The sequence below is a fragment of the Molossus molossus genome, unplaced genomic scaffold, assembly GCF_014108415.1.
Source record: "Molossus molossus isolate mMolMol1 unplaced genomic scaffold, mMolMol1.p scaffold_m16_p_18, whole genome shotgun sequence".
Lineage (NCBI taxonomy): Eukaryota > Metazoa > Chordata > Mammalia > Chiroptera > Molossidae > Molossus > Molossus molossus.
Genome location: NW_023425353.1, coordinates 17,160,868 through 17,177,613, shown reverse-complemented (window position 1 = coordinate 17,177,613; position 16,746 = coordinate 17,160,868). Strand labels below are relative to the sequence as shown.

At 43.1% G+C, this 16,746-nt stretch overlaps 1 protein-coding gene across 2 annotated transcripts in view; it reads right to left on the bottom strand.

The window, feature by feature from the left end:
* The window catches only part of ERC2 (ELKS/RAB6-interacting/CAST family member 2), a 922,431-nt gene extending 908,037 nt beyond the window's left edge, over positions 1 to 14,394 (bottom strand). For both annotated transcript variants that reach the window (XR_004960151.1, XM_036266685.1), the window contains exon 1: positions 14,198 to 14,394. The gene's annotated coding sequence lies outside the window, so the exon portion shown is untranslated. The remainder of the gene's footprint in view (positions 1 to 14,197) is intronic.
* Between the last annotated feature and the right edge of the window lie 2,352 nt (positions 14,395 to 16,746).

Sequence of the window (16,746 nt, the reverse complement as noted above, 5' to 3'; positions counted from 1 at the left end):
TTGGGTTCTTCTTACTTGGGGCTCTCTGTGCTTCTTGAACTTGAATGCCTTCTTCCTTCACCAAATTAGGGAAGTTTTCTGTCACTATTTCTTTGAATATATTCTCTAGCCCTTGCTCATTTTATTCTTCTTCGGGGATTCCTATGATGCGAATATTATTACGTTTCCAATTGTCCCACAGTTCTCTTAAGCTGTCTTCCTGTTTTTAAATCGTTTTTTCCTTTTGGTTTTCTGATTGGTTGATTTTTTTTCTACCCTGCCTTCTAATTCGCTGATCCAGTACTCTGCTCTTTAGACCTTCCAATGTGTTCTTTATTTGTGATATGTCATTCTTGATTTCTTCTTGGTGGTTTTTAATTTTCAATTGGTTGATTTCTGACATTTCTATGTCTTTACTCATGGTGTTGATGTCCTTACTCATGCTGTTGAGCTTCCTCAAGATCATGGCTCTGAATTCTACCTCTGTTAACTTGTTTAACTGCTCCTCATTTATCTCATCTTCGGTAGAGGTCTCTTGTTCTTTCATTTGGCATTTGTTTTTTTGTTTCATCATTTTGGCTAGCACAATGGGCTTTGGAGCCTGCCAAATTTTCTCTGTGGGTGTTGGTGTTCTGCTGTTTGTGGCTCCCTCTCCTGGGTTTGGATGAGCGAGGGAGGACCCATGTTAAACACCATTGTAGAGTCTTACTTTCCTGGTTAGAGTTGCTAGCCCAGGAATGGTTCAGTTATCCTCTACCTTTTTGCCTGAAGGCTATCAGTAGTGGTTACTTGAAGAGCCTTGGGTTTCAGCTGAATGAACAACTCCCTCAGGTGCTCAGCATAAGGGGATATCCGGAGGTTGGGGCAGATGCTGGTTCTTAATGAGCCTCAATTTGCATTTCAATGGCCCACCTGGGTGGGGTTGAATCTCCGAGGGTGGGGCCGCCACCTCTCCCCAGAGCCTTGGGTTGAAGTAAGATGGCCACCATCCTGCATGTCTGCAACTCAGCAGAAGCTCTGAGTGCCCTCCAAATCCCAAGTGTCCCCACACAGTTCCAGTCCAGTCCACCTCCCTCTGCCAGAGCCCAAGGTGAGTGGCTGTGGCTATCTGAGCATCTGTCCCAGCTCTGCGCTGAGGAGCCACTTGGGAGTGTAACCCTGGGGGCACTGCTCACAGCTAAGGCAGCTGCTGTCTGTGGGCTCCCAGCCCCCATCTCACACCTCCGCAATCCTACCAGGATCGAGTCAGTGTCCCTGGTTATATGGTCCTTGCAAGATGCTTTTCAGTTGCTTTTTCCTGACAATTGTCTTTATTTTAGTTGTAATTCAAGTTTGGTCCTGGGAGACAGTCTGTGTAGCTTCCATTCACTCTGCAGCCATTTTTGGAAAATCCTGTAGGCACTTAATATGAGTTTCTTGAACTTCTGGTCCCAGAGTTATCTGCCTTTTTGATAGAAGCTAAACTGTATCTCTCAGTTTCAGTAAGAGATTTGAAATCCAAGAGCTATTGTTTACCATCTTTTACCTGATTAACAAGTCCTATGATTTCACATTCACCATTTAACCACAAGGGGCATCAAAAGGAATTGATATCTAACTCAATCCTTTCTTTACAAGTGGGCTGAGCCCACGAAGGACATTAGACAAGCTCCCATATACCAACCAGATCCTCCAAGGCAGGCAGATCACCACCATAGTCTCCTGACCTGAGCAATTAGAGGGCTGTGGAGTTAACTGTACACAAACTTAATTTGTATCCTTCTTTCTCTGTGACTCTGAATCCACAATCTTAGCATCACTGAGGTTCATAATGAGGACTAAGATGCCTTTAGACTTCTGTTCCACAGTGCACCAAATAAAAGCATGGAATCATAACAATACATTCAGGTGTATCCTTTGTGAAGGACCATTTTATTTGCTCTGGTTTCTCTTTATTTGTTTGCCAAAATCCACAGATAATTTTGTTAACACAATGATCACCTATGCCAATTAGCAAACCAAAGGAATAGGTTTAGTAGAGTCTGGTGGACTCTCCTAAATAAGACTGATGAGAAATCTGATTTCTATTCCCTATTTTTATAGAAAAGACCTTTCTAAATATGTGTTTTTAAAAAAGTTGAACAAACAAAAGTTAATTAGACCTACATGTTTAAAAGGAAAGCTCTGTTCCCAAATGAATGACAAAAATCCTAAATTACATCTTGCCCTTTATCATAATCTCCAAAGCTTTTTTGCAACATTTCATACATCCACAGTCTTTAACTTTGTTCTTGTCTCTCAAAGCCATACACAGTTGGCCAACTTAAGCCCAAAGCATGTCCACATTGGACATGTCTCATGGTTTCCATCTTAGCCTCAATTACATTACATTTATGAGGCTCATACTTCTCCCAATATCACTGCCTACATTTTTCCATTTTCCACTTACTCTTTATAAAATAATCACAAGATTCAGGAAACATTCAAATAATTGCACAAACTCTGATATATAAATATAGTGACGCTAATGAAATAAAACTACCTGTTAGCAGGTAAGGCCATGATATGGTAGCTTAAACCATTGGTTCACAAGAAGCTAATGCACAGAGGTCAAAATTAACACATGAAAGGCAGTGTAGCAATGTTACCAACTAATGTCCCAAAAGTGGTATAAGTCATACAAAATTAAAGTCAGAGGGAGCTAGTATGCATGGGGCATTGAAAACAGTTCCAGTACATAACTCCCAATCTTGCACATTTCAGGGAATAATTAAATCATTTCCGTTCATGAACCTTCTCACACCACTTTCTGAAGCTATACACTATGAATTACTCCAAGTATTTCTAATTCTATTATCTAACAAAGTCAGTTTAATTACATCCATTAACTGCAAACATTTACAAAGATTTTAAAACCAGATCCACACTCTGTGCTCTGCTCAAAACTCACTGAAAACTGCTTGGTCTCAGATGACATTCAAAGATTCTCAAAACCAACAAGCAATGTGTAGTTCCACTACAGATCTTTTATCAGAAGCATCTTCACTTGGAAATGGTCTTTTAAAGTTATTAAGGCTGAATAAATTGTGTTTGGTCAATGAAATCAGAATGGGCAGTGCTAGGATTTCCAAGGCCATATTCATAATCTTCCTATTGTTTTCCAGGTCATCCTGTGACTCCTCCACCCCAATTTCAATCCCCATGCTCCTATAAATACCAAAATCAGGTAATTATTGCCATGAAATAGGAATGAAAGGAGAATACAGAGAATTCAGCATCTCTGGTTGTCAGTCTCCTATTGAAATCCCTTGATGGTTAGCTTGAACCTCATATCCTTAATGGATCACAGGGTCTGCATGCCTGTCACTCTCTCTGGCCTCCACCATCCCTCATCCTCAGCCAAGCTAATCTCCAGATCCACAGATCTCCTTTCACCTCCTCAAACCCAGAATATCCTATTCTCTTGCTCACCTTTGGACCTGGACTACTCCTTCTGTAATTTGCACCATCAAAACCAAGCTCACACCCGGCTGGTGTGGCTTACTGGTTAAGTGTAGACCCATGCACCAAGAGGTCACTGGTTCGATTCCTGGTCAGGGCACATGCCCAATTCTCAGTGGGGGGTGTGCATGAGGCAGCTCATCAATGTTCCCTCTCATCAATGTTTCTATCTCTATCCCTTCCTCTCTCTCTAAAATCAATAAAGAAAAAAAAAATTTTTTTAAACCAAGCTCACCCCAGCTAACTCCACTTAGTGTTCCACCTCAAACTAGGTGTTATCTTCTTCAAGAAGCCTTCTTTCATCCTTCATCCATTAATCTCCTAAATCCTCCATGATAGCTTGGGTGCGTCCCCATTAGAGCTCCCATTACAACAGCCTTCTGATTTGTCTGGCTACAATCCCCGAGCCTTCCAGAATCACCTGCTCTGTTTATAGCTGCATCCCCTCTGCCCATCAGAGGGCTGGCAAGAAGCAAGCACATGTACATACCATAAATATATTATAAAATGGCTTAACTCTCTGTCAATAAAATGCATGATGAAAGTACACCAGCCATTCTCGTTTGCCAGGATAAAATAGCTAATAAAATGACACTTGATCCTTTGCATGAAAATACTATTGTAAAAAATATATATATCACTTTATATCTGGAAAAGGGCTGGATGATTCTGAAATATTTCAAGAAAGAAAGGTCCCCCAAGTAAGGAGAAAGCTAATGGCAAAGCCAGAAATGGAACTTAGGTCTCTTGACTCCCGGGTCAGTGCTCACATCTCTATATCCAAAGGAATCTACTGTGAAGTTATTCTAAGCAACTATTCATGTTGCTGAATTCAAGGTGGCCCCTGCCAATGTATTCGAAGCCTGTGTATGAAAAGACAGTTCTTTATCAGACTTAACAAAAAACGAAAAGAATTTCCCTTGTGTATCCTGGCTAACTGCTCCACGCTCACAAGTTAGATGAACAGCAGTCACTGAAACTCAGTTGCCTTGGTATCCACCCAAGGACCTATTTTCAATGAGCTCCTAAGAATGCTAAGCTATCATCCCATTCACTACCCTACCCCCATGGAGACGCTTCGGGAATAAGATGCCTAATAAACCAAAATGGGAAAAAAAAGAAGGGGCAGGAGGACATTTTACCTTAAAGGAAAGAAAAAACACACATCACCAGAAGGAAAGAAAACATATCAAACGCCCTCTCGTGAGAGCCCAATGTGAAAAAGTCAACAACACTGCTCCCCCAGGATCATGACCTTTGAAACACAGTCTTGCTCCTCCAGGTGAAGACATTAACTTAGAGCCGGCTGGCAAGAAAGCAGTATGACTAATCTGCCTTAACCGAGGCACAAGAAAGCCATCTTGTGTCACCGAGAAAATAACCAAGAATCATGTATCAGCCCAACTTCACACCTTTCAAAGCCACTCAACCTACCTTCAGAGCAGAGTTCTCCACCCCCGGAGCAGCTCCCAGACCCCAAACCCACCTTCAATCACCTTGGACCCACAGAGGATGAACTTCCCGGCCTAACCATACCCACCTAATTTTGGAGAAATCCACTGCCTAAGAACTAGTAACTAGAGTGCACAATTAGATTCAGTTTCTTATATAAATCCCTGCCCTTGCTTGCTGTGATTAGTCATACTGTTCTAGCGGAAAGTCTCTCACGGTTTGCATAAGGATCTGAGAGTATTCCTAAAGAACAGTCACATTACTCAATTCCCATTCACATTCTCGTCTCCTAAGCCACTAGGAAGTTGCCTTGAATTAATAGTCTGCTTTTAATACATTTATGGGGAATGCACTTTGCTGCCTGTAATTCATTCATACTCTGAAATCACAGAATGACAACTACCTTTAGGGGTGGAAAGCTGTAAAGCAGGAAAAAATAAGGAACACTATCAGACACCCCCACACATACCACACACATACAGGAGAATTAAATGAGCAAAATGTAAAATCTGAAGAATAAACCATGACAAAGCCAAGTTTCTGGTGTAAGGCATCTATGAACACTCACTGGCCTCCCCCTACAGGTGTATCCCAGAAAGGCTTTCCAGCCCGACCCATACTTCTCATTCACTGGAACAGCAATCTCACTGTTGATTTCCAGGAAAAAGTAATCACTTAGTTCATTCCTGAAAGTGCTGGCTGCCCCTCCCTCTCTCTCCCCCCCCCCCTCTCTCTAATTTTGTTAAGTGCCCACTAGGTGCCAGCAACTAGAGAGTTCTTGGAACTTCAAAGCAACAAATCTAAAAGATGCAAATGGAGAAGGAATGCCCAAAGGTTAAAAGCAGAATTTGAGGCACAGCCCTGGAAACAGGGCCACCCAAGTGCTAAGGAAATCCAGCTAGGGCAGAATTTGAACTGACCCAAGAAAGGGTTGACAAATTATATCAGCAATTAAGGCAGTGAGGTAGTGGCCCTGAGTAGTAAATCTCACAGAGGAAGTAGGCTTTAGTTGTGAAAGAGAAACAGCCTGGCTCTTCTTGGTGGCTTTGTCGCTGATACTGGTAGGGCTCAGCTCTTGCTTCTGTGGAAATCAAAGGGCCACACACTGCTCCTACTATGTCCAGCAATAATTTAGTAGATTTGAGAGTCAGTCAGGACTCAAATTCTAGCTCTGCCATGGCATTATTAACTTTGAGCATATTCTTCTGTTCATTCATTCAACAAATATTTATTGAGCATCTATTATGTGTCACTCTTCTAGACACTGGGGTTCAGCAAAAAGCAAAAGCTCTTGTCTTTATAGAGCGTATCAAATTCTTTGAGCTTTAGTTTCCTCATCTATAAAATGTAGATAATACACCTACCTTTAGAGATAGTATGACATAACAGACACAGCAAATGCTCAATAAAGGTGTCCTCCATAGAACACAGAGCAAACCTACCCATGACCCCCAGCTAGAATGTAAGCTACAAGTGAGAAACTATCTATAATTCACTTCTATACCCCCAGTGTCTATCATATAGGAGATGCTCAATAAATATTTCACAATCAATAAATAAGTATCTAATCAATAGTAGCCATTATTATAGTAACTGATCATCATTATTTTTCCCAAAGCCATGGACGTTCTATTACCTAAAAAGACAACAGGGTATTAAAGACCTTTTTTTTTAAGAAAAGCAAGATGTGCCCTGGCCAGGTAGTTCAGTTGGTTAGAGTGTCAACTCTATACACCAAGGCTGTGGGTTTGATCCCCAGTCAGGGCACATACAAGAAACAACCAATGAATACATAAATAAGTAGAACAACAAATCAATGTTTCTCTCTCGCTCACTCTTTTTCACTCTTTCTGAAAGAAAGAAAAAGAAGGAAGGAAGGAAGGAAGGAAGGAAGGAAGGAAGGAAGGAAGGGAGGGAGGGAGGGAGGGAGGGAGGGAGGGAGGGAGGGAGGGAGGGAGGAAGGAAGGAAGGAAGGAAGGAAGGAAGGAGGAAGGAAGGAAGGAAGGAAGGAGAGAGAAAGGGATAAAGGGAGAAAAAGAAAGAAAGAAGCTCTATACAATATATCTTCAGACTTTTTAACATGAAAACAAATGTTATTGAGCATAAGTATTCTAATTCAGAGACTCTATCAGAATAAAAACCTGCATGGACAGCTGTTATAGATGCCTGTCTACTTTTTTCCTAAGAACAAATTAAGGACAAGTTGGCTTGGCTTCAAGTTGATCCCAAAGACAGTTAAAAAGTTAAGTTAAATACAGTTTAGCAGATATACTAATAGATGATCTATCAGTAAAGATAAGCTAAAAAAAAAAACAAAAAAAAAGTGCTGCATAAATAATTATGAAATTTTGATGACTACAAACAACAAAAGTTTATTTCTCAATCATGTTACATGTCCAACACCAGGTAAATGAAAGGTTTGCTTATTTAGTGACTCAGCGACCCAGGCAGATAGAGGCTCCATTTTCAACAGGAGCTTCCAAGATCAGCACAGCAGTAGAAGAGAGCACTGGATGGTCTCACTCTGAAAAGTACGTGTTCTAGCATAGAAGTGACACAAGTCACTTCCAACATATGCCTGGAAAGAGAGGAAAAGCGGCTATGGGGAACATTAACAGTCTTTACCACCAATGATACTAAGACACAACAAGCTGTGGAATAACAACAGGATTTGTTACAGAGAATGCTCAAATAAAACATCTGGACAGCTCTAAGGTTCACATAATCCTGGACCTGGGAGGGTGTGTCGGGATCATTATAGAGCAGTGGGCTCAACATAAAGACATCTCAGACAACATAAACCTGGACCCTGCATTTGCAGAGCAACTCTGCTTTTTTCTATAAATATACTGAGGGTCCAGATAAGCTTTCATTTAGGGAACAAAAAAAGTTTCTACAGCTGAAAAAGATTTGAAAACCACGAATGTAAACCAAATCCTTTATTTTACAAAGATTTAAAAAGTAGAGGGGTGGGGAGGGAAACCCAGGAAGTTAAAGTGACCTCACCTCACCCCCAAGAAAGCTCCAGAATGTTTAGCAGATGTAGAAATAAGTCCACTGACAGAATTTGTTGTACTGTTGCACCACCCTCTGGCCTTACCCTTGAGCTGGCACATCGGAGCCAGACCCAGACCAATATCATGCCATGGAGGGTCATCAGGGGTTCAGTATATGGTATGGACGATAAGTAGAAGTCCCCACCCTACTGCACTAAATAATGATCCACAGTCCATTAGCAATTCTCTACATTACTCATTCCCTACTTCCTGGCAAATGTGAAACCATTAGTAGATGTTAATACTAACCTTCAGGAGACTTTTGTTTTGTTCTCAGATTACAGGTTAACAGCCAACTATGATTTATGTCCACCAATTCCATTTCCTTATGTTCCAGTGTTGCTTTGTACCCAGCTTTTCCTCCACCATCATTCACACTAAAGCACTGGGTGCCACATACTTAAGCCTCAGTGGTCTTCAGACCTCTAGTCTCTGTCATTTTCAAATCATCTTATACTTACTAGCCCATGAAATAAAACTCAAACTTTTCAACTTGGAATCCAGCTCTCTCCTTGGTCATACCCCAGACTACTTTTGCAACATTATCTCCACTGTAGTACTTATCCTGGACAGCCAAAGGCAGGATGTGCCCAAAAGTAAAATGACATAGCAATGCCCAGCCAGAGTGGCTCCATTGGTTGAGGGTTGTCCCGTGCATTGACAGGTTGCCAGTTTGATTCCCAGTCAGGGCACATACCTGGGTTGTGGGTTTGAGCCCTTGTCGGGGAACGCACAGAAGGCAACCCATCGATTGTCTCTCTCTCTCTCTCTCTCTCTCTCTCTCTCTCTCTCTCTCTCTCTAAGCATGTCCTCGAGAGAGAATTAAAAAAAAAAAAAAAGACATAAAGAATCCTACATCTTGTGAAATTTCCTTAATCTGAGTTTTGATGTTCTCACCTATAAAATAGGGATGAAGGCATCTACTTTGAGAGGCTCTTGAGATGGTATGTATCAGTGAGGATTGTGTTTGACTATAAGTAACACACAGTAGTTTACAAGTAAAGAATGTATTTGTTTGATGCAGTTAAGTACAGGGGGAGGCAGTCTAGGCTGGCACTATGCTCAACAATGTCAGCAAGGCCAAGATCCTTCTGGGTTCCAGCTTTCTCATTTTTACTACATGGTTTCTTTCATCTTTGTTGCTGTAGTTGGCTGCTGCCCCTCCAGGTATTGCACCTACATGTTCCCAGCAGCAAGCAGCAGTAAGAAGACAAAAACTCTTGGGGTATACCAGTCAAGTGTGTCCTCACTAAGCTTTCAGGAAAGTCCCACCCAACAACATCCACTTACATTATTGTAAGACCTGACTCTAGGCTCTAAGGAAGTCTAAGAAAGTGAGATGGACATATTCCTCTCTCAAACACAACTGGGGTTCTTCTAGTTGGAAAGAACAGAATAAATGTTGAATAGCCAATCAACAATGTCTACCCAATATTAAATTAGATAGTTTATATAAAGTATTAAGCACAGTAACCTCCCACATAGTTAACTGTTTAATAAGAATTAAACTATAGCCCGGCCAGTGTAGCTCAGTGGTTGAGCGCCATCCCATGCACCAAGAGGTCACTGATTTGATTCCTAATCAGGGTACATGCCCAGGTTGTGGGCCCAATCCCCAGCGGGGGGGCATGCAGGAGGCAGCCAATCAATGTTCTCTCTCATTGATGTTTCCATCTCTCCCTCCTTCTCCCTTCCTTTCTCACTAAAAAATTAATAAAGAAAAAAAATGTTTTTAAGAATTAAACTTTAATTATTGTTGTTATTATCATTACTGTTGTTATTATTCACCTAGCTTATCCTCTGGCCAAATGGTATAACTTATTATATCCAGATGTGTTCCTTACATGTCTACTATATCCACTGCTCTATCTATATAACCAACATTATCCCAGCTTCAAGGTCCATGAAAATGCCATTTAACCCAAGAAGTCTTTCCTGACACCTACTCCTAATAAGAGGTCCTATGATGGCAGGACCCACATCAGATAAAAACTCCTATGTTCATCATTCCACCAAGCATAGTCCCTTGGAACACAGTAGGTTCTAATAAATAGTGCCTTGATAATTAAAGTAATTGTTATACATACTTATTTCTGTTTTTACAGCCAGTCCTCTATAATCAAACATGGCATACTTCTGAAATGCAAAAGTTAAACACTAGGTTCATATGTCATAAAGGTAGGGGTGGGACTGAGAGGCTAAAGACTGCATTCCCCAAGAGTGAGAAGAAAAAAAATGATAAAATAACATCATACTTTTAGCCCACTGTGGGAGTCCAGGTTATAGTTCATCAAATATTACCTCTCTACTGTGGGCAGAATCTACTTATACCCATGGATATTGGGGCTTCCCCATGTGACTTGCTATGCTCAAAAAGGTTGTTAATGGAAATGACATTTGCTTGTGCAGTTTGGCTTGCCTCTTGAATCCAGTGATCTGTTATGAGAACATTCCCCAAGTAGCTGCTCTCCCTTCATCCTCAGCCCCAGAACGCATGTGGAGCAGACCGGAGCCCAGCCTGCAGCCTACAGCAGAGCCACACCAAGGAGTCCAGCCCTAATCAGCCAAATCACATTCAACCTAAAGACTCCTGAGTGTAAGAATAAATATACCTGTTGCTGTAAGCCAGGGAGTTTTGTTATGCCCCAAAAGTTGACTAATATACCCTTTACCATTTAATATATTTTAGTACTTCTTACTTATTCATTCATTTTGTTCTTTTTCTTCATATAAGAAGGAACAGGCTGAAGAATCTCTGCCTTTGATATACCTAGTGATTTCTATCTTTGGATTGGACTGTTTTAAATTTATGAGACCTACATTATCATTAATATCAGTGTTTTTTTGCTTTCCATTTGTTCTACTAACTTTCAAAAATAAAGAAAACCACAATAAAGTATCAAGGAATAATATAAACATTGCTAAAACTAAACCGTTGGCTGGCAAGTAGGTCTCTCCTATGGACAGCCAAAATGTTCTTAGCTGATGAAAGGGGTTAAAGGATGCCCTAGAAAAACAAACAAACAACAGATTGTACAAAGTCATTCTCACCAAAGTCAAAGACTATCTGATGAGGACTTCAACACCATTCATCTAAACACATTTTTCAGGATACCTGTTTTGGCAAACCATAATCACTGGAATTCACCAGTAGGAAGACACTGATAAGGCTTAAGTCTTGTGACTTTTCCAACACAGTAAAACAAGATTGCCTATTATTTTAATAAAATAATTTTAAATACAATTATTTTAATAAAATAATTTTAAATACAGTTATTTTTAATCACTAATGAAAAACAGTCTCTTTGTAAGTGAAAGAGAAAATAAAATTCCAATCTCTTGAGGAGAAGGCAGGAAAGAGCCAGTTGAATGATGTTAAGAGCATGTATTGGGCCCAGCCGGTGTGGTTCAGTGACTGAGCATCGACCCATCCACTGGGAGGTCACCGGTTCAATTGCTGGTCAGGGCACATGCCCAGGTTGTGGGCCCAAATCCTCATTAGGGGGCTTGCATGAGGCGGCCAGTCGATGTTCTCTCCTATCGATGTTTCTATCTCTCTCCCCCTCTCCCTTCCTCTCTCTCCAAAATCAATAAAGAAAAAAAAATTTTTTTTTTTTAAAGAGCATGTATTCGACCAAGACCTATTAAAAATTCCAAATGAAAATTTAAGGTTTCAAGAAATATGGAAGAGTGTGGATTTTGTTCTGGTTTACCTTCTTTAAAGTCATCATTAACTTGGAAACCAAATTTCCATTGGGCCAAAACAGACCTACTAGAAATATATAAATCACAAAGTTATTAAGTTTGCCCATTAGTGGAAGCAACAGCCTTCAAAGTAGCAAGGCAAAGAGGACAGTGGACTCTTAACAGAATAAGCCATATGTATGTTGAGAGAGCTCACACTTCAGACTAGACACATGCAGATTACACGACCAAAATTTGAATTCAATGCCATGGCCAAGGTCATAGGCTCTGGATCAGAGAAACCTGGGCTCAAGTTCTCACTCTCACCCTAAACTATAGCAAGATACTTAATTCCTTTAGTTTCTTCTATCTATCATTTGGAGATAATAATATTACCTGCCCCATAAAGACTCTGACAGATTTTAAAAAGATAACGCATGTAAAGTACTCAGCAAAGTGCTAGCACATGCAATAATAATACTAATGAAAATAGTAATAGGAATAATACATGAAGAGTGTCCTAATCAGTGTACTCTGGCTATATCTGTTCATGCAATGCTGAATGAACAGTTTTGTATTCACATCCAGGTACAGCTTCTATGAGGTGATAGCTCTCTGGATCAACCAGTCATTTTTCTACTGAATTCAGGAAGAAGAATGTTGCAAAATAAGCTTTGCACTAATAGAAAATTGAGAAGGATCTGATCCTTCTGCCCACAATCCATCCACCCATGAAAGTCTTGCTGGTGAAAGTCATGTTTCCATCACTATCCACACACCACCTCTCCAAACTGTGCAAGGCTTTTATTAAAGCACAGAAGCAGACCTACAAGATGGCTCACCTTGGAAGCAAACTCACCTCAAAGGCAAACTCTTCTACCCTTCAGAAAGGATCTGGCTCGACCCTACTGTCACCTCCAAACTGACACCCAAACTGGAAGTGAAGAAGGCATCCCTCACTTCCAGAAGTTGAGTTACACTGTCAAAAACTAAAAGAATCCCTTCTATTCGTGGTAATCCTAATAGAGCATGCTTGTCTGCTACAAAAACATCTTATAAATTCATCCAACAGAGCCAAGAGCCAAACACCGCATGCTGAGAAACAATATGACTTTACAAGGACAAGAGAGACCATAGGAGACAAAGTGCCACACCCTTTTCTAGAGAGCTCAGCACTATCTCTTAGAAAGGAGCCCGCAATTCTAGAGAGATAGGTGGAAAATGCTAAACCCCAACACCCTTCCCCTGCCCCCATTTCATTCTTTACACAGATCCATTTCATTTTCATTTTTAAATCAATGGCCTGAGCATCCCAACTACTACAACTAATAGGGGGATGGGGTGGGGAGGGGTAGAAGAGACAAACACAAGTCAAATATACTTGCTTCTAAGCCCATTTTGGAAGAGTTTTCTTCCCGCTTGTCTGCCTCTCACAGCTGGAGCCTCATACCTGCTGGAAACCAATGGTTAAGTAAAACCACTGATTTTAAAAAGCCAACCAGGAAACTAACCATGACAAGTGGGAACTGCCCTCCTCTCCCGAGCATTGATTGGCTCTTGGGGTTCCACCGGTCCCTGTTCTGCCCATATAAATGGCAGGTGTGGCTGTCAATCACTCAGGGAACTGACAATTCACCGCTCCGGGAGTAAATTGCCTTTCATCTAGCAAAGGCAGGTAGCCGCCTAAAATCGATCCGCTCTTACAGAACGGACCCTCCCTCTCTGGCAAGGAGAACAGAGACCCTTAAGTACAAAATAAATAAGGCAGGGCCGATCAGAGTTTACGAGTGCTATTATATTATCCCGCACCAAAGCAGCCCTTAATCTTCACTGTCCTAAAATGATCTTTCAAAGGCTTGGACAGTAATTTTTTTAAAAGGCACAACCCTCCAAGTACCCCTTTTCTTGTATAATTCGGAGAAGAGGGAGTGGAGATCGTTCATCTTAATTTCACATCGTATTCGTTTTCATACACCACCACCCCCTAGCCTTCCCCAATTAATCCAGCTTCATTTTCCCTGACACGGATTTTTTTTAAAACACGCTCCCCTTAGAGTCCATCGAGGCAGCCTGGGACCCCACCCCCCTGGGCTCCACCTTTCTCGACTTTGTTCGGCTTTGGGTTTCCCAAGACCCTTGCCCCCGCGAACACCCCAGCCCTCGAAGCAAGAGGGGGAAAGCCAGGCGAAAGAGTGGGAGCTGGAGAGAAGAAAGGCGATGGCAATGAGGGTGGCTGCCGGAGAGGGACTGCGGGAGGTGGCCCGGGCTGCCGGGACGAGCGAACGGCGCCCGCGCGCCGGAGGAAGCCCTGCACTTGTTCCAATCCGGGGGTTTCCACATTAAGGCAAATCCGCCTTTAGGCCGCCCCATCCTTTCCCCCGCCCCAGAAAGCCCCGGTGGAGGCGGATGGTTCACCCCTCGGCTCCCCCCGATAACGCATTGCAGCTCCCCACGAGTGAGGGGCACCCGGCACGAGAGATGCTGGGGCACGGGCGCCCCGAGGGAGCCAGGCACCCAGCGGCCCGGCCCCGGCGTCGACGTCTCACCTTTCTGATGCTCGCCCCGGGGCCGTCCCACATGGATTTTTACAACCTCACGTCGCCTTGGCCCCGGGCGGCCGGGAGGAGCCGGAGCCGGCGCCGGAGCGCAAACGAACAGGAGCGGGAGGAGGAGGAGGAGGAGCCCGGCTGGGAGGGAGGGAGGGAAGAAAGGAGGGCGCCGCTCGGAGGGCTGGAGCCGGCGCGGGGCCGGGCGGGGCTGACGGCCGAGGGGGCGGCACCCACCGCAGTCCCGAGACGCGCGCTCGCGCGGCGCTACCCAGCGGCGCTCCTCCGGCCACCCGCCCGGCCGCTGGGCGCGCTCGCCTGCTCGCCGCGGCCCTGACTCACATTCCCAGCATTCCCGAGGAGCCGCTGGGGGGGCCGGGGCCGGGACGCGGACGCCTCCGCGGGGGGCAGCAGAGAGCGCCGGCCCGGGCGTGGTGTGCACGGCGGGGGTCTTCCGAGCGCCTTCGCCCCGGAGGCCGCCGTCCCGAAGCACCTGGTGGTTCCCGTCTTCTGTCCCTGACGTCCCTTCCCCGGCACCCGACTCCAAAAGCTGCCAGGCACTCCCGGAATAGTCAGGTGGCTTCGGCAGCAGAGGCAGGGATGGCACTTGGTGGAGGGGATGCAACTATCTTTCAGTTTATTCTTTTGAGTTGAGGTCGAGGTTTCCATACCCTGGCACCCTCCCCTTAGCTTAATCTTCTTTGGGAGGGTGAAGGGATGTCAAAAGACTTTTACTTGCTTGTTGCTGCAAGGAAAGGAGAGAATGAAAGATGAAGGAAGGGAGAAGAAAAAAAAATTACCACCGTTGCCATCATTCACTGAGTGCTTCCTCTGTGCCCTGCAATGTGTGTGTCCTCCCGTTTAAGGCAGAAACATGGTGTCTGAGTTCATTCACACACGTACATAGCCTCAAAGTGAGGTGCAGGAGGAGTTGGACATGAGTTGGGCACGTTTTACCTTGAAAAATGCTTCCACCCAAGAAGTCTGGAGCCCCAGTTGCTACCATTTTATATTAGCCATTGGATTCGAAATGTTATAGGTATCTCCAGATTTAGTCTCTCTCACTGAGAGTCCATTTGCAGGACTACAGCAGTAATTCCTTCCATTCCTGTTGAGTCTGCTTCCAGCAATTTCAGTGACAAGATCGAAATACTCCTGCTGGGAAACCCAGACAAATGAAGCAAATTTAGCCACGGGATGTCTGGCTGAGCAGAGGTATGGAATCAGCACAGTGACGAGGGATGACTCCTCTTTCCTCCCCTCTGATGGGAATTCAAATATTAAATGAAGTAAGTGGGTGCTGAAGGAGGAGGATGCCTTCCTGTTCTAGCGCAAATGCCCTGTTCCTTAAATCTTCCTTTTACATTTCTGGTATTTAAGGTTTTTCACAGATTCATGGTCCCAGAGGTCTCTGCCCCGACCCTCTTCTTCAGTCACCAAGAATTTGGCACTCATTATGTTGACCTGGATGGTCCCTGGGCAAAATCAGGCTACACTGATTGTATTTAGTTTCCTATGTACATCCTTCACAGCCTCTGCTGAAAAGACTTATCATACATTAAAGCCTTGTCAAGAGTCCTTTGAGAATTCCTAAAATCTCTTATATTTTGAAATGTGACCAGTGTTTATTGAGTACCTCCTATGTGCAACACTTACATTTTCTCAACCACTCTCACAAAAACTCTATAAAATGTTTACTATCTTTCCGAAAAGTCAGGTAACATACCCAGCTGAAAATGTATTTAAATCTATGCCTAAGGTCCACTATTCTTGGCCATCCATTCTCTTAACCTTTGATCCATAGATTCTAAACAGGAATCCTTGTACTTCACGGTGACAATTTCTTGTTTATATGCCTATGTACACTTCCCCCAGAGAGAAGATCGATGGTTCTCAAAAGATTTCTTTCACATTGAGTTCTTGAAAAGGTTAAGAATAATCACTTTATTTTATTTTATTTATTTATTTATTTTTATCCTCACCCGAGGACATTTTTCCATTTTTTTGTACAGATAGAGTGGGAGGGAGAGAGAGGAAGAGAGAGAGAGCGAAACATCGATGTGAAAGGGACACATCGAGTGGCTGCCACCCGCACGACCAACCAGGGCCGGGGACAAACTGCAACCGAGGTACGTGCCCTCAGCGGGAACTGAACCCGGGTCTCTCCGGACCGCAGGCGGACGCTCTAACCACTGAGCCAAACCGGCCAGGGCAAGAATAATCACTTTAAATAGAAAGCAACTTTATGTAGTAGAACAAGAATTAGAAATTTTAGTGATGTTAAGTCATCTTTACCCTCTCTAGGACTTAGTTTTCTCATCTGAAAAATTAAAAAGCTGAACTAAAGAATCTTAAGATCTCTTTGAGAGCCAACATTCTCGTGTGTGTGTGTGTGTGTGTGTGTGTGTGTGTGTACACATACAGAGCTCAAAATGTTTACAACTAGCCACTGCAGGATCTCACTCCTGAGGACAGAAAATTATAAAACATGTTATATTTTATAAACCTGTGATATGGCTTCAGGTTTTTGTTGGTTTTTGTTTTGCTTT